The sequence below is a fragment of the Pleuronectes platessa genome, chromosome 5, assembly GCF_947347685.1.
Source record: "Pleuronectes platessa chromosome 5, fPlePla1.1, whole genome shotgun sequence".
Lineage (NCBI taxonomy): Eukaryota > Metazoa > Chordata > Actinopteri > Pleuronectiformes > Pleuronectidae > Pleuronectes > Pleuronectes platessa.
In genome coordinates, this window is record NC_070630.1 from 29,867,292 (window position 1) to 29,887,634 (window position 20,343).

Here is a 20,343-nt window from a genome sequence, read left to right on the forward strand (position 1 = left end):
AGAGCACCCCACTCCACTAACGACTCACGCCTGTACAACAACTTGAATGAGTTTTACTGTCGCTGTGATAGACAATGGGACAGTCCTGACACCATCCGCCATTACACCACCCTCCAGCCCATCAACTGCATCTCCCCCATCACAGCAAAGGCCTGCACCTCTCCACAACTTCCCACCTCAGAGCCCCCCCCCTCCTCCCCTACCACAGTGACGACTCTCTCCATCCTGGAGAGGGATGTCAACAGACTTTTAAGAAGACAGAACCCCAGGAAAGCAGCCGGGCCGGACTCTGTCTCTCCATCAATCCTGAAGCACTGTACTGATCAGCTGTCTCCGGTGTTTACAGCCATTTTTAACAACTCACTGGAGACCTGCCACGTACCAGCCTGCTTCAAGACCTCCACCATCATCACTGTCCCCCAAAAAACAAAGATCGCGGGACTAAATGATTACAGACCTGTCGCCCTGACCTCTGTGGTGATGAAGGCAATTGAGCGCCTTGTGCTGTGTCACCTCAAAGCCATCACTGACCCTCTCCTGGACCCCTACAGAGCCAACAGGTCTGTAGACGATGCAGTCAATGTGGCCCTTCACTTCATCCTCCAGCACCTGGACTCCTCAGGAACCTACGCCAGGATCCTGTTGTGGACTTCAGCTCTGCCTTCAACACCATCATTCCGGACCTGCTTCAGGACAAGTCCCCTGTTTTTTCGGCGTCGGAGGTCCTTGCAGTGGCTCCTCCAGCATCGGCTCCAGTCCCTGCTCCGCGCCGAAGGCTCCCAGCTGATGTCTCTCGTTCTCCGACGTCAGTGGTCCTCACAGCGACATCTACTCCAGCACCTGCTCCAATCCGCGCCGGAGGCCCCCAGCTAACGTCTCTCATTCTCCGACATCAGAGGTCCTCACAGCGGCGTCGGCTCCAGTCCCTGCTCCGCGCCGGAGGCTCCCAGCTGATGTCTCTCGTTCTCCGACGTCAGAGGTCCTCACAGCGGCATCTGCTCCAGTCTCTGCCCTGCGCCGGAAGCTCCTGGCTGACGTCCCCTGTGTTCTGGCGTCGGAGGTCTTCGCGATGCTTGCTCATGTCCCCGCTCCAGTCCCTGTCCCGCGCCGGAGGGTCCCGGCAGACGCCACTCTGTTTCCGGCGTCGGAGGACTTCGCGGGGGCTCCGAGGGGCTCTCTGCCCCTGACCGGTCTTCGGGCCACCCGCCTGAGGAGCTCCCGGGCTTGGCTGCTGACCGGCCTCCGGAGTCCTTGTTTTTTGCCCTTGAGCGGCCACGGAGCCGCCCTTCCGAGCCTCGGAACTCTGACTTTGAGCAGCCACGGTGCTGCCTTCCGAGCATCAGAACTCTGACTTTGAGTGGCCGTGGTGCCGCCCTCCGAGCCTCAGAACTCTATCCCTGAGTGGCCACGGTGCTGCCCTTCCGAGATTCAGAACTCTGCCTTTGAGCGGCCACGGCGACGCCCTCCAGAGCCTGAATGAAGAAACTTTCCAAATAATATCCCGGAGTGGAGGCAAGGATCCACTGATGTGAGGGAATCGATCCGATGCTCTAAATGGATAAATACTGCCGTGGAGTTTCAATGCCTCTTAACATCGCTTGATGCCGTGCCTCCGTCCGGACACACGGTGGAAACCCATTGGTCAGCTTCATCATTTAATATTCGTGACGTGTGTAACGGGTCAATTCTTAATAAAGTTTTATACTTTTAGCAGTGTCATTTTCCCCGTTCTGGATGTGTTTAACCCGTGTAATTAACCTGACAGGACGGCAACTCCTATAGGCTGCATGGAGGCGGAGGAGTTATTTAGGGACACCTTAGCTCTCCCCCTCTTCCTCTCTCTCTCTCTCCCCACTGAAGTTAGTTATAAACTACTTACCTGACAGAAGGAAGATTATATCGTTGTCTTCCAAGCGCTCCTGATTTATGGCGCAGCGCTGAGTTAAAGGACCGGATGTTTACAAAAAGTTTTTTTGCGACAGCCACACGTCATGTCCGGTCGCGCGCTCGGGCCGGCCTCGGTATGAACAGAGTCGCAGAATCTTTCACATTAGAGGTGTAATCTATCCTCAAATATTAATATTATAAAAAATGAATAACATTCACGATCACTGAACGACACAATGCAGGGACGGTGATTTAAACAGCACGTTACGACATGGTGGCATGGCCGCGTCATAGCAACCATCATAGCAAAGATAAAAACATTGGTGATAACTATTAAATATATATCATAAGCATGAACTGGCTGAAGAATGTGGAGGCAAAGAGCACATTTCTCGCTAGAAATAGTGTCAGAATCTATTTTTATGCCCAAACTAGGAGATTTGCGCTTCAGGAGATGTGCGCAGCAGGAGATGTGCACCGCAGGAGATGTGCGCAGCAGGGATGTGCGCCGCAAGAGATGTGCAGTGCAGGAGATGTGTGTAGCAGGAGATGTGCGCAGCAGGAGATGTGCGCAGCAGGGATGTGCGCTGCAAGAAATGTGCTGCGCAGGAGATGTACGCAGCAGGAGATGTGCGCCACAGGAGATATGCACCAAAGGAGATGCATGCCGCAGGATGTGTGCGCCACAGTAGATGAGTATGCAGGAGATGTGCGCCGCAGGAGATGTACGCCGCAGGATGTGTGCGCACATTTTTTTTTTATTAATTTGATTTAATTAATATTTTTTCTGTAAATAAATGTTTTATTTATGTGCACCGCAGAGTGTGCGACGCAGGATGTGCGCCGCAAGAGATGTGGACCGCAGGAGATGTGCACCGCAGGAGATGTGCGCAGCAGGAGATGTGCGCTTCAGGAGATGTGCGCCGCAGGAGATGTACGCAGCAGGAGATGTGCGCCGCAGGAGATGTGCGCAGCAGGAGATGTGCGCAGCAGGAGATATGCACCGCAGGAGATGTGCGCAGCAGGGATGTGCGCCACAAGAGATGTGCAGCGCAGGAGATGTGCGCAGCAGGAGATGTGCGCCACAGGAGATGTGCACCTCAGGAGATGTGCGCAGCAGTAGATGTGCACCTCAGGAGATGTGCGCCGCAAGAGATGTGCAGCGCAGAAGATGTGCGCAGCAGGAAATGTGCGCCACAGGAGAAGTTCGCCTCAGGATGTGTGCGCACAGTTTTTTTATTAATTTGATTTAATTAATATTTTTTTTGTAAATAAATGTTTTATTTTATGTGCACCGCAGGGTGTGCAGCGCAGGATGTGCGCCGCAAGAAATGTGTACCGCAGGAGATGTGCGCAGCAGGAGATGTGCACCGCAGGAGATGTGCACCGCAGGAGATGTGCGCCGCAGGAGATGTACGCCGCAGGATGTGTGCGCACAGTTTTTTTATGAATTTGATTAAATTTATGTTGTTGTAAATAAATGTTTTATTTATGTGCACCGCAGGGTGTGCAGCGCAGGATGTCTGCGCAAGAGATGTTCACTTCAGGAGATGTGCGCAGCAGGAGATGTGCACCGCAGGAGATGTGTACGAAGGAGATGTAAGCCGCAGGATGTGTGCGCACAGTTTTTTTTTATTAATTTGATTTAATCAATATTTTTTTTGTAAATAAATGTTTTATTTATGTGCACCGCAGAGTGTGCGACGCAGGATGTGCGCCGCAAGAGATGTGGACCGCAGGAGATGTGCACCGCAGGAGATGTGCACAGCAGGAGATGTGCGCCGCAGGAGATGTGCGCCGCAGGAAATGTGCGCTTCAGGAGATTAGCGCAGCAGGAGATGTGCGCCGCAGGAGATGTGCGCCACAGGAGATGTGCGCAGCAGGAGATGTGCGCCTCAGGAGATGTGCACCACAGGAGATGTGCGCCGCAGGAGATGTGCGCCACAGGAGATGTGCGCAGTAGGAGATTTGCGCTTCAGGAGATGTGCGCAGCAAGAGATGTCTGCTTCAGGAGATTAGCGCAGCAGGAAATGTGCGCCGCAGGAGATGTGCGCCGCAGGAGATGTACGCCGCAGGATGTGTGCGCACAGTTTTTTTATTAATTTGATTAAATTTATGTTGTTGTTGTAAATAAATGTTTTATTTATGTGCACCGCAGGGTGTGCAGCGCAGGATGTCTGCGCAAGAGATGTTCACTTCAGGAGATGTGCGCAGCAGGAGATGTGCACCGCAGGAGATGTGTACGAAGGAGATGTACGCCGCAGGATGTGTGCGCACAGTTTTTTTTTATTAATTTGATTTAATCAATATTTTTTTGTAAATAAATGTTTTATTTATGTGCACCGCAGAGTGTGCGACGCAGGATGTGCGCCGCAAGAGATGTGGACCGCAGGAGATGTGCACCGCAGGAGATGTGCACAGCAGGAGATGTGCGCAGCCGGAGATGTGTATGCAGGAGATGTGCGCCACAGGAAATGTGCGCTTCAAGGAGATTAGCGCAGCAGGAGATGTGCGCCGCAGGAGATGTGCGCTTCAGGAGATGTGCACCACAGGAGATATGCGCCGCAGGAGATGTGCGCAGCAGAAGATGTGCGCCGCAGGAGATGTGCGCAGCAGGAGATGTGCGCAGCAGGAGATGTGTATGCTGGAGATGTGCGCCACAGGAGATGTGCGCAGCAGGAGATGTGCGCCGCAGGATATGTGCGCCGCAGGATATTTGCGCTTCAGGAGATGTGCTCAGCAGGAGATATGCACCACAGGAGATGTGCGCAGCATGAGATTTGCGCTTCAGGAGATGTGCGCAGCAGGAGATGTGCACCGCAAGAGATGTGCAGTGCAGGAGATGTGCGCAGCAGGAGTTGTGCGCAGCAGGAGATGTGCGCAGCAGGGATGTGCGCCGCAAGAAATGTGCTGCGCAGGAGATGTGCTGCGCAGGAGATGTGCTGCGCAGGAGATGTGCGCCACAGGAGATGTGCTCCTCAGGAGATGTGCGCCGCAGGATGTATGCGCACAGTTTTTTTTATTATTTTGATTTAATTCATATTTTTTTTGTAAATAAATGTTTTATTTATGTGCACCGCAGAGTGTGCGACGCAGGATGTGCGCCGCAAGAGATGTGGACCGCAGGAGACGTGCACTGCAGGAGATATGCACAGCAGGAGATGTGCACCGCAGGAGATGTGCGCCGCAGGAAATGTGCGCTTCAGGAGATTAGCGCAGCAGGAGATGTGCGCCGCAGGAGATGTGCGCCACAGGAGATGTACGCAGCAGGAGATGTGTGCTTCAGGAGATGTGCACCACAGGAGATGTGCGCCGCAGGAGATGTGCAGCACAGGAGATGTGCGCAGTAGGAGATTCGTGCTTCAGGATATATGCGCAGCAAGAGATGTGCACAACAGGAGATGTGCGCAGCAGGATATGTGTGCCGCAGGATATGAGTGCCACAGGAGATGTGCACCACAGCAGATATGCACGCAGGAAATGTGCCCCGAAGGAGATGTGCGCCGCAGGAGATGTGCGCCGCAGGACATGTGTACCGCAGGAGATGTGCGCTGCAGTAGATGTGCGCATCAGGAGATGTGCGCCGAAGGAGATGTGCGCTGCAGGAGATGTGCGCATCAGGAGATGTGCGCCGCAAGAGATGTGCACTGCAGGAGATGTGCGCAGCAGGATATGTGCACCGCAGGAGATGTGCACCGCAGGAGATGTGCGCCGCAAGAGATGTGGACCGCAGGAGATGTGCACCGCAGGAGATGTGCACAGCAGGAGATGTCCGCCGCAGGAGATGTGCGCCGCAGGAAATGTGCGCTTCAGGAGATTAGCGCAGCAGGAGATGTGCGCCGCAGGAGATGTGCGCCACAGGAGATGTGCGCAGCAGGAGATGTGCGCTTCAGGAGATGTGCACCACAGGAGATGTGCGCCGCAGGAGATGTCCGCTTCAGGAGATTAGCGCAGCAGGGATGTGCGCCACAGGAGATGTGCTCCTCAGGAGATGTGCGCCGCAGGATGTGTGCGCAGTAGGAGATTTGCGCTTCAGGAGATGTGCGCAGCAAGAGATGTGTGCTTCAGGAGATGTGCGCAGCAGGAGATGTGCGCAGCAGGGATGTGCGCCACAGGAGATGTGCTCCTCAGGAGATGTGCGCCGCAGGATGTGTGCGCACAGTTTTTTTTATTAAATTGATTTAATTAATATTTTTTTTGTAAATAAATGTTTTATTTATGTGCACCGCAGAGTGTGCGACGCAGGATGTGCGCCGCAAGAGATGTGGACCGCAGGAGATGTGCACCGCAGGAGATGTGCACCGCAGGAGATGTGCGCCGCAAGAGATGTGGACCGCAGGAGATGTGCACCGCAGGAGATGTGCACAGCAGGAGATGTCCGCCGCAGGAGATGTGCGCCGCAGGAAATGTGCGCTTCAGGAGATTAAGGCAGCAGGAGATGTGCGCCGCAGGAGATGTGCGCCACAGGAGATGTGCGCAACAGGAGATGTGCGCTTCAGGAGATGTGCACCACAGGAGATGTGCGCCGCAGGAGATGTCCGCTTCAGGAGATTAGCGCAGCAGGAAATGTGCGCCGCAGGAGATGTGCGCCACAGGAGATGTGCGCAGCAGGAGATGTGTGCTTCAGGAGATGTGCGCAGCAGGAGATGTGCACCGCAGGAGATGTGCGCAGCAGGGATGTGCGCCACAGGAGATGTGCTCCTCAGGAGATGTGCGCCGCAGGATGTGTGCGCACAGTTTTTTTTATTAATTTGATTTAATTAATATTTTTTTTGTAAATAAATGTTTTATTTATCTGCACCGCAGAGTGTGCGACGCAGGATGTGTGCCGCAGGATGTACGCCCCACAGAATTTTCGCCCCACAGGATGTGCAAGCACAGTTTTTTTATTAATTTGATTTAAAAAAAAAAAATTGTAATTTTTTTTTAATATTATTTTTATTTATGTGTGCAGTAGGATGTGCGCTGCAGGATGTGCGCCCCACAGAATTTGCGCGTCACAGGATGTGCAAGCACAGAGTTTTTAGTAATTTGATTTAAATATTTTTTTTTGAAAAAATGTTTTAATATTATTTTTATTTATGTGCGCAGCAGGATGTGCGCCGCAGGATGTGCGCCCCACAGGATGTGCAAGCACAGTTTTTTTATTAATTTGAATTAAAAAAAAAAATTGTAAATTTGTGTTAATATTATTTTTATTAATGTGCGCAGCTGGATGTGCGCCGCAGGATGTGTGCCCCACAGAATTTTCGCCCCACAGGATGTGCAAGCACAGTTTTTTTATCAATTTGATTTAAATATTTTTTTTTGTAAAAATGTTTTAATATTATTTGTATTTATGTGCGCCCCACAGAATTTGCGCTCCACAGGATGTGCAAGCACAGTTTTTTTATCAATTTGATTTAAATATTTTTTTTTGTAAAAATGTTTTAATATTATTTGTATTTATGTGCGCCCCACAGAATTTGCGCTCCACAGGATGTGCAAGCACAGTTTTTTTATAAATTTGATTTAAATATTTTTTTGGGGAAAAATGTTTTAATATTATTTTTATTCATGTGCGCAGCAGGATGTTTTATTTTTTTTGTAAAAATGTTTTAATATTATTTTTGTAATGTGCGCAGCAGGATGTGCGCACCACAGAATTTCCGCCCCACAGGATGTGCAAGCACAGTTTTTTTATTAATTTGATTTAAAAAAAAAAATTGTAATTTTTTTTTAATATTATTTTTATTTATGTGTGCAGTAGGATGTGCGCTGCATGATGTGCGCCCCACAGAATTTGCGCGTCACAGGATGTGCAAGCACAGAGTTTTTATTAATTTGATTTAAATATTTTTTTTTGAAAAAATGTTTTAATATTATTTTTATTTATGTGCGCAGCAGGATGTGCGCCGCAGGATGTGCGCCCCACAGGATGTGCAAGCACAGTTTTTTTATTAATTTGAATTAAAAAAAAAAATTGTAAATTTGTGTTAATATTATTTTTATTAATGTGCGCAGCTGGATGTGCGCCGCAGGATGTGTGCCCCACAGAATTTTCGCCCCACAGGATGTGCAAGCACAGTTTTTTTATCAATTTGATTTAAATATTTTTTTTTGTAAAAATGTTTTAATATTATTTGTATTTATGTGCGCCCCACAGAATTTGCGCTCCACAGGATGTGCAAGCACAGTTTTTTTATAAATTTGATTTAAATATTTTTTTGGGTAAAAATGTTTTAATATTATTTGTATTTATGTGCGCCCCACAGAATTTGCGCTCCACAGGATGTGCAAGCACAGTTTTTTTATAAATTTGATTTAAATATTTTTTTGGGGAAAAATGTTTTAATATTATTTTTATTCATGTGCGCAGCAGGATGTTTTATTTTTTTTGTAAAAATGTTTTAATATTATTTTTGTAATGTGCGCAGCAGGATGTGCGCACCACAGAATTTCCGCCCCACAGGATGTGCAAGCACAGTTTTTTTATTAATTTGATTTAAAAAAAAAAATTGTAATTTTTTTTTAATATTATTTTTATTTATGTGTGCAGTAGGATGTGCGCTGCATGATGTGCGCCCCACAGAATTTGCGCGTCACAGGATGTGCAAGCACAGAGTTTTTATTAATTTGATTTAAATATTTTTTTTTGAAAAAATGTTTTAATATTATTTTTATTTATGTGCGCAGCAGGATGTGCGCCGCAGGATGTGCGCCCCACAGGATGTGCAAGCACAGTTTTTTTATTAATTTGAATTAAAAAAAAAAATTGTAAATTTGTGTTAATATTATTTTTATTAATGTGCGCAGCTGGATGTGCGCCGCAGGATGTGTGCCCCACAGAATTTTCGCCCCACAGGATGTGCAAGCACAGTTTTTTTATCAATTTGATTTAAATATTTTTTTTTGTAAAAATGTTTTAATATTATTTGTATTTATGTGCGCCCCACAGAATTTGCGCTCCACAGGATGTGCAAGCACAGTTTTTTTATAAATTTGATTTAAATATTTTTTTGGGGAAAAATGTTTTAATATTATTTTTATTCATGTGCGCAGCAGGATGTTTTATTTTTTTTGTAAAAATGTTTTAATATTATTTTTGTAATGTGCGCAGCAGGATGTGCGCACCACAGAATTTCCGCCCCACAGCATGTGCAAGCACAGTTTTTTTATTAATTTGATTTAAATACATTTTTTTGTAAAAATGTTTTAATATTATTTTTATTTATATGCGCTGCAGGATGTGCGCCCCACATAATTTGCGCCCCACAGGATGTGCAAGCACATTTTTTTATTAATTTGATTTAAATATTTTTTTTTGTAAAAATGTTTTAATATTATTTTTATTTATGTGCGCAGCAGGATGTGCGCCCCACAGAATTTGTGCCCCACAGGATGTGCAAGCACAGTTTTTTTATTAATTTGATTTAAAAAAAAAAATTGTAAATTGTTTTTAATATTATTTCATTTATGTGCGCAGCAGGATGTGTGCCGCAGGATGTGCGCCCCACAGAATTTGCGCCCCACAGGATGTGCAAGCACATTTTTTTTATTAATTTGATTTAAAAAAAAAAAATTGTAAATTTTTTTAAATTTTATTTTTATTTATTTGCGCAGCAGGATGTGCGCTGCAGGATGTGTGCCCCACATAATTTGCGCCCCACAGGATGTGCAAGCACAGTTTTTTTATTAATTTGATTTAAATATTTTTTTTTGTAAAAATGTTTTAATATTATTTTTATTCATGTGCGCAGCAGGATGTGCGCCCCACATAATTTGCGCGTCACAGGATGTGCAAGCACAGAGTTTTTATTAATTTGATTTAAATATTTTTTTTTGAAAAAATGTTTTAATATTATTTTTATTTATGTGCGCAGCAGGATGTGCGCCGCAGGATGTGCGCCCCACAGGATGTGCAAGCACAGTTTTTTTATTAATTTGAATTAAAAAAAAAAATTGTAAATTTGTGTTAATATTATTTTTATTAATGTGCGCAGCTGGATGTGCGCCGCAGGATGTGTGCCCCACAGAATTTCCGCCCCACAGGATGTGCAAGCACAGTTTTTTTATCAATTTGATTTAAATATTTTTTTTTGTAAAAATGTTTTAATATTATTTGTATTTATGTGCGCCCCACTGAATTTGCGCTCCACAGGATGTGCAAGCACAGTTTTTTTATCAATTTGATTTAAATATTTTTTTTTGTAAAAATGTTTTAATATTATTTGTATTTATGTGCGCCCCACAGAATTTGCGCTCCACAGGATGTGCAAGCACAGTTTTTTTATAAATTTGATTTAAATATTTTTTTGGGGAAAAATGTTTTAATATTATTTTTATTCATGTGCGCAGCAGGATGTTTTATTTTTTTTGTAAAAATGTTTTAATATTATTTTTGTAATGTGCGCAGCAGGATGTGCGCACCACAGAATTTCCGCCCCACAGCATGTGCAAGCACAGTTTTTTTATTAATTTGATTTAAATACATTTTTTTGTAAAAATGTTTTAATATTATTTTTATTTATATGCGCAGCAGGAAGTGCGCCGCAGGATGTGCGCCCCACAAAATTTGCGCCCCACAGGATGTGCAAGCATAGTTTTTTTATTAATTTGATTTAAATATTTTTTTTTGTAAAAATGTTTTAATATTATTTTTATTCATGTGCGCAGCAGGATGTGCGCCCCACATAATTTGCGCCCCACAGGATGTGCAAGCACAGTTTTTTTATTAATTTGATTTAAATATTTTTTTTTGTAAAAATGTTTTAATATTATTTTTATTTATGTGCGCAGCAGGATGTGTGCCGCAGGATGTGCGCCCCACAGAATTTGCGCCCCACAGGATGTGCAAGCACAGTTTTTTTATTAATTTGATTTAAATATTTTTTTTGTAAAAATGTTTTAATATTATTTTTATTTATGTGCGCAGCAGGATGTGCGCTGTTGGATGTGCGCCCCACATAATTTGCGCCCCACAGGATGTGCAAGCACAGTTTTTTTATTAATTTGATTTAAAAAAAAAAATTGTAAATTGTTTTTAATATTATTTTTATTTATGTGCGCAGCAGGATGTGCGCCGCAGGATGTGCGCCCCACAGAATTTGTGCCCCATAGAATTTGCGCCCCACAGGATTTGCAAGCACAGTTTTTTTATTAATTTGATTTAAATATTTTTTTTGTAAAAATGTTTTAATATTATTTTTATTCATGTGCGCAGCAGGATGTGTGCCGCAGGATGTGCGCCCCACAGGATGTGCAAGGACAGTTTTTTTATTAATTTGATTTAAATATTTTTTTTGTAAAAATGTTTTAATATTATTTTTATTTATGTGCGCAGAAGGATGTGCGCCGCAGGATGTGCGCCCCACATAATTTGCGCCCCACAGGATGTGCAAGCACATTTTTTTTATTAATTTGATTTAAAAAAAAAAAATTGTAAATTTTTTTTATTTTATTTTTATTTATGTGCGCTGCAGGATGTGCGCCCCACATAATTTGCGCCCCACAGGATGTGCAAGCAAGGTTTTTTATTAATTTGATTTAAATTTTTTTTTTGTAAAAATGTTTTAATATTATTTGTATTCATGTGCCCAGCAGGGTGTTTGGCGCAGGATGTGCGCCCCACAGAATTTTCGCCCCACAGGATGTGCAAGCACAGTTTTTTTATTAATTTGATTTAAAAAAAAAAATTGTAATTTTTTTTTAATATTATTTTTATTTATGTGCGCAGTAGGATGTGCGCTGCATGATTTGCGCCCCACAGAATTTGCGCGTCACAGGATGTGCAAGCACAGAGTTTTTATTAATTTGATTTAAATATTTTTTTTTGAAAAAATGTTTTAATATTATTTTTATTTATGTGCGCAGCAGGATGTGCGCCGCAGGATGTGCGCCCCACAGGATGTGCAAGCACAGTTTTTTTATTAATTTGAATTAAAAAAAAAAATTGTAAATTTGTGTTAATATTATTTTTATTAATGTGCGCAGCTGGATGTGCGCCGCAGGATGTGTGCCCCACAGAATTTCCGCCCCACAGGATGTGCAAGCACAGTTTTTTTATCAATTTGATTTAAATATTTTTTTTTGTAAAAATGTTTTAATATTATTTGTATTTATGTGCGCCCCACAGAATTTGCGCTCCACAGGATGTGCAAGCACAGTTTTTTTATCAATTTGATTTAAATATTTTTTTTTGTAAAAATGTTTTAATATTATTTGTATTTATGTGCGCCCCACAGAATTTGCGCTCCACAGGATGTGCAAGCACAGTTTTTTTATAAATTTGATTTAAATATTTTTTTGGGGAAAAATGTTTTAATATTATTTTTATTCATGTGCGCAGCAGGATGTTTTATTTTTTTGTAAAAATGTTTTAATATTATTTTTGTAATGTGCGCAGCAGGATGTGCGCACCACAGAATTTCCGCCCCACAGCATGTGCAAGCACAGTTTTTTTATTAATTTGATTTAAATACATTTTTTTGTAAAAATGTTTTAATATTATTTTTATTTATATGCGCAGCAGGAAGTGCGCCGCAGGATGTGCGCCCCACAAAATTTGCGCCCCACAGGATGTGCAAGCATAGTTTTTTTATTAATTTGATTTAAATATTTTTTTTTGTAAAAATGTTTTAATATTATTTTTATTTATGTGCGCAGCAGGATGTGTGCCGCAGGATGTGCGCCCCACAGAATTTGCGCCCCACAGGATGTGCAAGCACAGTTTTTTTATTAATTTGATTTAAATATTTTTTTTGTAAAAATGTTTTAATATTATTTTTATTTATGTGCGCAGCAGGATGTGCGCTGTTGGATGTGCGCCCCACATAATTTGCGCCCCACAGGATGTGCAAGCACAGTTTTTTTATTAATTTGATTTAAAAAAAAAAATTGTAAATTGTTTTTAATATTATTTTTATTTATGTGCGCAGCAGGATGTGCGCCGCAGGATGTGCGCCCCACAGAATTTGTGCCCCATAGAATTTGCGCCCCACAGGATTTGCAAGCACAGTTTTTTTATTAATTTGATTTAAATATTTTTTTTGTAAAAATGTTTTAATATTATTTTTATTCATGTGCGCAGCAGGATGTGTGCCGCAGGATGTGCGCCCCACAGGATGTGCAAGGACAGTTTTTTTATTAATTTGATTTAAATATTTTTTTTGTAAAAATGTTTTAATATTATTTTTATTTATGTGCGCAGAAGGATGTGCGCCGCAGGATGTGCGCCCCACATAATTTGCGCCCCACAGGATGTGCAAGCACATTTTTTTTATTAATTTGATTTAAAAAAAAAAAATTGTAAATTTTTTTTATTTTATTTTTATTTATGTGCGCTGCAGGATGTGCGCCCCACATAATTTGCGCCCCACAGGATGTGCAAGCAAGGTTTTTTATTAATTTGATTTAAATTTTTTTTTTGTAAAAATGTTTTAATATTATTTGTATTCATGTGCCCAGCAGGGTGTTTGGCGCAGGATGTGCGCCCCACAGAATTTGCGCTCCACAGGATGTGCAAGCACAGTTTTTTTATCAATTTGATTTAAATATTTTTTTGGGGAAAAATGTTTTAATATTATTTTTATTCATGTGCGCAGCAGGATGTTTTATTTTTTTTGTAAAAATGTTTTAATATTATTTTTATTTGATGTGCGCAGCAGGATGTGCGCTTCAGGATGTGCGCCCCACAGAATTTGCGCCCTACAGGATGTGCAAGCACAGTTTTTTTATTAATTTGATTTAAAAAAAGAAAATTGTAAAAAAAATTTAATTTAATTTTTATTAATTTGCACAGCAGGATGTGCGCCCCACATAATTTGCGCCCCACAGGATGTGCAAGCACAGTTTTTTTATTAGTTATATTTAAATATTTTTTTTTGTAAAAATGTTTTAATATTATTTGTATTAATGTGCGCAGCTGGATGTGCGCCGCAGGATGTGCGCCCCACAGAATTTGCGCCCCACAGGATGTGCAAGCACATTTTTTTTATTAATTTGATTTAAAAAGAAAAAATTGTAAATTTATTTTAATTTTATTTTTATTTATTTGCACAGCAGGATGTGCGCCCCACACTATTTGCGCCCCACAGGATGTGCAAGCACAGTTTTTTTATTAGTTATATTTAAATATTTTTTTTTGTAAAAATGTTTTAATATTATTTTTATTCATGTGCGCAGCAGGATTTGCGCCGCAGGATTTGCGCCCCACAGAATTTGCGCCCCACAGGATGTGCAAGCACAGTTTTTTTATTAATTTGATTTAAATATATTTTTTTGTAAAAATGTTTTAATATTATTTTTATTTATGTGCGCAGCAGGATGTGCGCCGCAGGATGTGCCCCCCACAGAATTTGCACCCCACAGGATGTGCATGGACAGTTTTTTTATTAATTTGATTTTAAAAAAAAAATTGTAATTTGTTTTTAATATTATTTTTATTTATGTGCGCAGCAGGATGTGCGCCGCAGGATGTGCGCCCCACAGAATTTGCGCCCCACCGGATGTGCAAGCACAGTTTTTTTATTAATTTGATTTAAAAAAAAAAATTGTAAATTGTTTTTAATATTATTTTTATTTATTTGCGAAGCAGGATGTGCGCCCCACAGAATTTGCGCCCCACAGGATGTGCAAGCACAGTTTTTTTATTAATTTGATTTAAATATATTTTTTTGTAAAAATGTTTTAATATTATTTTTATTCATGTGCGCCCCACAGAATTTGTGCCCCACAGGATGTGCAAGCACAGTTTTTTTATTAATTTGATTTAAATATTTTTTTTTGTAAAAATGTTTTAATATTATTTTTATTTATGTGCGCAGCAGGATGTGCGCCCCACAGAATTTGCGCCCCACAGGATGTGCAAGCACAGTTTTTTTATTAGTTATATTTAAATATTTTTTTTTGTAAAAATGTTTTAATATTATTTTTATTCATGTGCGCCCCACAGAATTTGCGCCCCACAGAATTTATGCCCCACAGGATGTGCAAGCACAGTTTTTTTATTAATTTGATTAAAATATTTTTTTTTGTAAAAATGTTTTAATATTATTTTTATTTATGTGCGCAGCAGGATGTGCGCCGCAGGATGTGCACCCCACAGAATTTGCGCCCCACAGGATGTGCAAGCACAGTTTTTTTATTAATTTGATTTAAATATTTTTTTTTGTAAAAATGTTTTAATATTATTTTTATTTATGTGCGTAGCAGGATGTGCGCCGCAGGATGTGCGCCCCACAGAATTTGCGCCCCACAGGATGTGCAAGGACAGTTTTTTTATTAATTTGAAAATTGTAATTTGTTTTTAATATTATTTTTATTTATGTGCGCAGCAGGATGTGCGCCGCAGGATGTGCCCCCCACAGAATTTGCGCCCCACAGGATGTGCAAGGACAGTTTTTTTATTAATTTGAAAATTGTAATTTGTTTTTAATATTATTTTTATTTATGTGCGCAGCAGGATGTGCGCCGCAGGATGTGCCCCCCACAGAATTTGCACCCCACAGGATGTGCATGGACAGTTTTTTTATTAATTTGATTTAAAAAAAAAAATTGTAAATTGTTTTTAATATTATTTTTATTTATTTGCGAAGCAGGATGTGCGCCCCACAGAATTTGCGCCCCACAGGATGTGCAAGCACAGTTTTTTTATTAATTTGATTTAAATATATTTTTTTGTAAAAATGTTTTAATATTATTTTTATTCATGTGCGCCCCACAGAATTTGTGCCCCACAGGATGTGCAAGCACAGTTTTTTTATTAATTTGATTTAAATATTTTTTTTTGTAAAAATGTTTTAATATTATTTTTATTTATGTGCGCAGCAGGATGTGCGCCGCAGGATGTGCGCCCCACAGAATTTGCGCCCCACAGGATGTGCAAGCACAGTTTTTTTATTAACTTGATTTAAATATTTTTTTTTGTAAAAATGTTTTATTATTATTTTTATTTATGTGCGCAGCAGGATGTGCGCCGCGGGATGTGCGCCCCACAGAATTTGCGCCCCACAGGATGTGCAAGGACAGTTTTTTTATTAATTTGATTTAAATATTTTTTTTTTGTAAAAATGTTTTAATATTATTTTTATTTATGTGCACAGCAGGATTTGCGCCGCAGGATGTGCGCCCCACAGAATTTGCGCCCCACAGGATGTGCAAGGACAGTTTTTTTATTAATTTGATTTTTAAAAAAAAATTGTAATTTGTTTTTAATATTATTTTTATTTATGTGCGCAGCAGGGTTTGCGCCGCAGGATGTGCGCCCCACAGAATTTGAGCCCCACAGGATGTGCAAGGACAGTTTTTTTATTAATTTGATTTAAATATTTTTTTTGTAAAAATGTTTTAATATTATTTTTATTTATATGCGCAGCAGGATGTGCGCCGCAGGATGTGCGCCCAACAGAATTTGCGCCCCACAGGATTTGCAAGGACAGTTTTTTTATTAATTTGATTTAAATATTTTTTTTGTAAAAATGTTTTAATATTATTTTTATTTATGTGCGCAGCAGGATGTGCGCCGCAGGATGTGCGCCCCACAGAATTTGCGCCCCACAGGATGTGCAAGGACAGTTTTTTTATTAATTTGATTTAAATATTTTTTTTGTAAAAATGTTTTAATATTATTTTTATTTATGTGCGCAGCAGGATGTGCGCCGCAGGATGTGCGCCCCACAGAATTTGTGCCCCACATAATTTGCGCCCCACAGGATGTGCAAGCACAGTTTTTTTATTAATTTGATTTAAATATTTTTTTTTTGTAAAAATGTTTTAATATTATTTTTATTTATGTGCACAGCAGGATGTGCGCAGCAGGATGTGCGCCCCACAGAATTTGCGCCCCACAGGATGTGCAAGGACAGTTTTTTTATTAATTTGATTTTTAAAAAAAAATTGTAATTTGTTTTTAATATTATTTTTATGTATGTGCGCAGCAGGATGTTCGCCGCAGGATGTGCGCCACACAGAATTTGTTCCCCACATAATTTGCGCCCCACAGGATGTGCAAGCACAGTTTTTTTATTAATTTGATTTAAAAAAAAAAATTTTAATTTGTTTTTAATATTATTTTTATTCATGTGCGCAGCAGGATGTGCGCCGCAGGATGTGCGCCCCACAGAATTTGCGCCCCACAGGATGTGCAAGGACAGTTTTTTTATTAATTTGATTTAAATATTTTTTTTGTAAAAATGTTTTAATATTATTTTTATTTATGTGCGCAGCAGGATGTGCGCCGCAGGATGTGCGCCCCACAGAATTTGCGCCCCACAGGATGTGCAAGCACAGTTTTTTTATTAACTTGATTTAAATATTTTTTTTTGTAAAAATGTTTTATTATTATTTTTATTTATGTGCGCAGCAGGATGTGCGCCGCGGGATGTGCGCCCCACAGAATTTGCGCCCCACAGGATGTGCAAGGACAGTTTTTTTATTAATTTGATTTAAATATTTTTTTTTTGTAAAAATGTTTTAATATTATTTTTATTTATGTGCACAGCAGGATTTGCGCCGCAGGATGTGCGCCCCACAGAATTTGCGCCCCACAGGATGTGCAAGGACAGTTTTTTTATTAATTTGATTTTTAAAAAAAAATTGTAATTTGTTTTTAATATTATTTTTATTTATGTGCGCAGCAGGGTTTGCGCCGCAGGATGTGCGCCCCACAGAATTTGAGCCCCACAGGATGTGCAAGGACAGTTTTTTTATTAATTTGATTTAAATATTTTTTTTGTAAAAATGTTTTAATATTATTTTTATTTATATGCGCAGCAGGATGTGCGCCGCAGGATGTGCGCCCAACAGAATTTGCGCCCCACAGGATTTGCAAGGACAGTTTTTTTATTAATTTGATTTAAATATTTTTTTTGTAAAAATGTTTTAATATTATTTTTATTTATGTGCGCAGCAGGATGTGCGCCGCAGGATGTGCGCCCCACAGAATTTGCGCCCCACAGGATGTGCAAGGACAGTTTTTTTATTAATTTGATTTAAATATTTTTTTTGTAAAAATGTTTTAATATTATTTTTATTTATGTGCGCAGCAGGATGTGCGCCGCAGGATGTGCGCCCCACAGAATTTGTGCCCCACATAATTTGCGCCCCACAGGATGTGCAAGCACAGTTTTTTTATTAATTTGATTTAAATATTTTTTTTTTGTAAAAATGTTTTAATATTATTTTTATTTATGTGCACAGCAGGATGTGCGCAGCAGGATGTGCGCCCCACAGAATTTGCGCCCCACAGGATGTGCAAGGACAGTTTTTTTATTAATTTGATTTTTAAAAAAAAATTGTAATTTGTTTTTAATATTATTTTTATGTATGTGCGCAGCAGGATGTTCGCCGCAGGATGTGCGCCACACAGAATTTGTTCCCCACATAATTTGCGCCCCACAGGATGTGCAAGCACAGTTTTTTTATTAATTTGATTTAAAAAAAAAAATTTTAATTTGTTTTTAATATTATTTTTATTCATGTGCGCAGCAGGATGTGCGCCGCAGGATGTGCGCCCCACAGAATTTGCGCCCCACAGGATGTGCAAGGACAGTTTTTTTATTAATTTGATTTAAATATTTTTTTTGTAAAAATGTTTTAATATTATTTTTATTTATGTGCACAGCAGGATGTGCGCCGCAGGATGTGCGCCCCACAGAATTTGTGCCCCACAGGATGTGCAAGCACAGGTTTTTTATTAATTTGATTTAAAAAAAAAAATTGTAATTTGTATTTAATATTATTTTTATTTATGTGCGCAGCAGGATGTGCGCCGCAGGATGTACAAGCACAGTTTTTTTATTAATTTGATTTTAATATATTTTTTTGTAAAAATGTTTTAATATTATTTTTATTTATGTGCGCAGCAGGATGTGCGCCGCATGATGTGGGCCCCACATAATTTTCGCCCCACAGGATGTGCAAGCACAGTTTTTTTATTAATTTGATTTAAAAAAAAAAAATTGTAAATTTGTTTCAATATTATTTTTATTTATTTGCGCAGCAGGATGTGTGCCGCAGGATGTGCGCCCCACATAATTTGCGCCCCACAGGATGTGCAAGCACAGTTTTTTTATTAATTTGATTTAAATATTTTTTTTTGTAAAAATGTTTTAATATTATTTTTATTTATGTGCGCAGCAGGATGTGCGCCACAGGATGTGCAAGCACAGTATTTTTATTAATTTAATTTAAAAAAAAATAATCGTAAATTGTTTTTAATATTATTTTTATTTATGTGCGCAGCAGGATGTGCGCCGCAGGATGTGCGCCCCACAGAATTTGCGCCCCACAGGATGTGCAAGGACAGTTTTTTTATTAATTTGATTTAAAAAAAAAATTGTAATTTGTTTTTAATATTATTTTTATTTATGTGCGCAGCAGGATGTGCGACGCAGGATGTGCGCCCCACAGAATTTGCGCCCCACAGGATGTGCAAGGACAGTTTTTTTATTAATTTGATTTAAATATTTTTTTTGTAAAAATGTTTTAATATTATTTTTATTTATGTGCGCAGCAGGATGTGCGCCGCAGGATGTGCGCCCCACAGAATTTGCGCCCCACAGGATGTGCAACGACAGTTTTTTTATTAATTTGATTTAAAAAAAAAAAAATTGTAATTTGTTTTTAATATTATTTTTATTTATGTGCGCAGCAGGATGTGCGCCGCTTGATGTGCGCCCCACATAATTTGCGCCCCACAGGATGTGCAAGCACAGTATTTTTATTAATTTGATTTAAAAAAAAATAATCGTAAATTGTTTTTAATATTATTTTTATTTATCTGCGCAGCAGGATGTGCGCCACAGGATGTGCAAGCACAGTTTTTTTATTAATATGATTTAAAAAAAAAATAATTGTAAATTGTTTTTAATATTATTTTTATTTATGTGCGCAGCAGGATGTGCGCCGCATGATGTGCGCCCCACATAATTTGCGCCCCACAGGATGTGCAAGCACAGTTTTTTTATTAATTTGATTTAAATATTTTTTTTTGTAAAAATGTTTTAATATTATTTTTATTTATGTGCGCAGCAGGATGTGCGCCGCAGGATGTGCGCCCCAGAGAATTTGCGCCCCACAGGATGTGCAAGGACAGTTTTTTTATTAATTTGATTTAAAAAAAAAAATTGTAATTTGTTTTTAATATTATTTTTACTTATTTGCGCAGCAGGATGTGCGCCCCACAGAATTCGCGCCCCACAGGATGTGCAAGTACAGTTTTTTTATTAATTTGATGTATATATATTTTTTTGTAAAAATGTTTTAACATTATTTTTATTTATATGCGCAGCAGGATGTGCGCCGCAGGATGTGCGCCCCACAGAATTTGCGCCCCACATAATTTGCGCCCCACAGGACGTGCAAGCACAGTTTTTTTATTAATTTGATTTAAAAAAAAAAATAAATTGTAAATTGTTTTTAATATTATTTTTATTAATGTGCGCAGCTGGATGTGCGCCCCACAGAATTTGCGCCCCA

At 40.2% G+C, this 20,343-nt stretch overlaps 1 pseudogene; it reads right to left on the bottom strand.

Annotated features, from left to right (window-relative positions):
* Nucleotides 1–1,428: 1,428 nt before the first annotated feature.
* LOC128439757 (piggyBac transposable element-derived protein 3-like) overlaps nt 1,429–20,343 on the bottom strand; it is a 60,738-nt pseudogene continuing 41,823 nt past the window's right edge.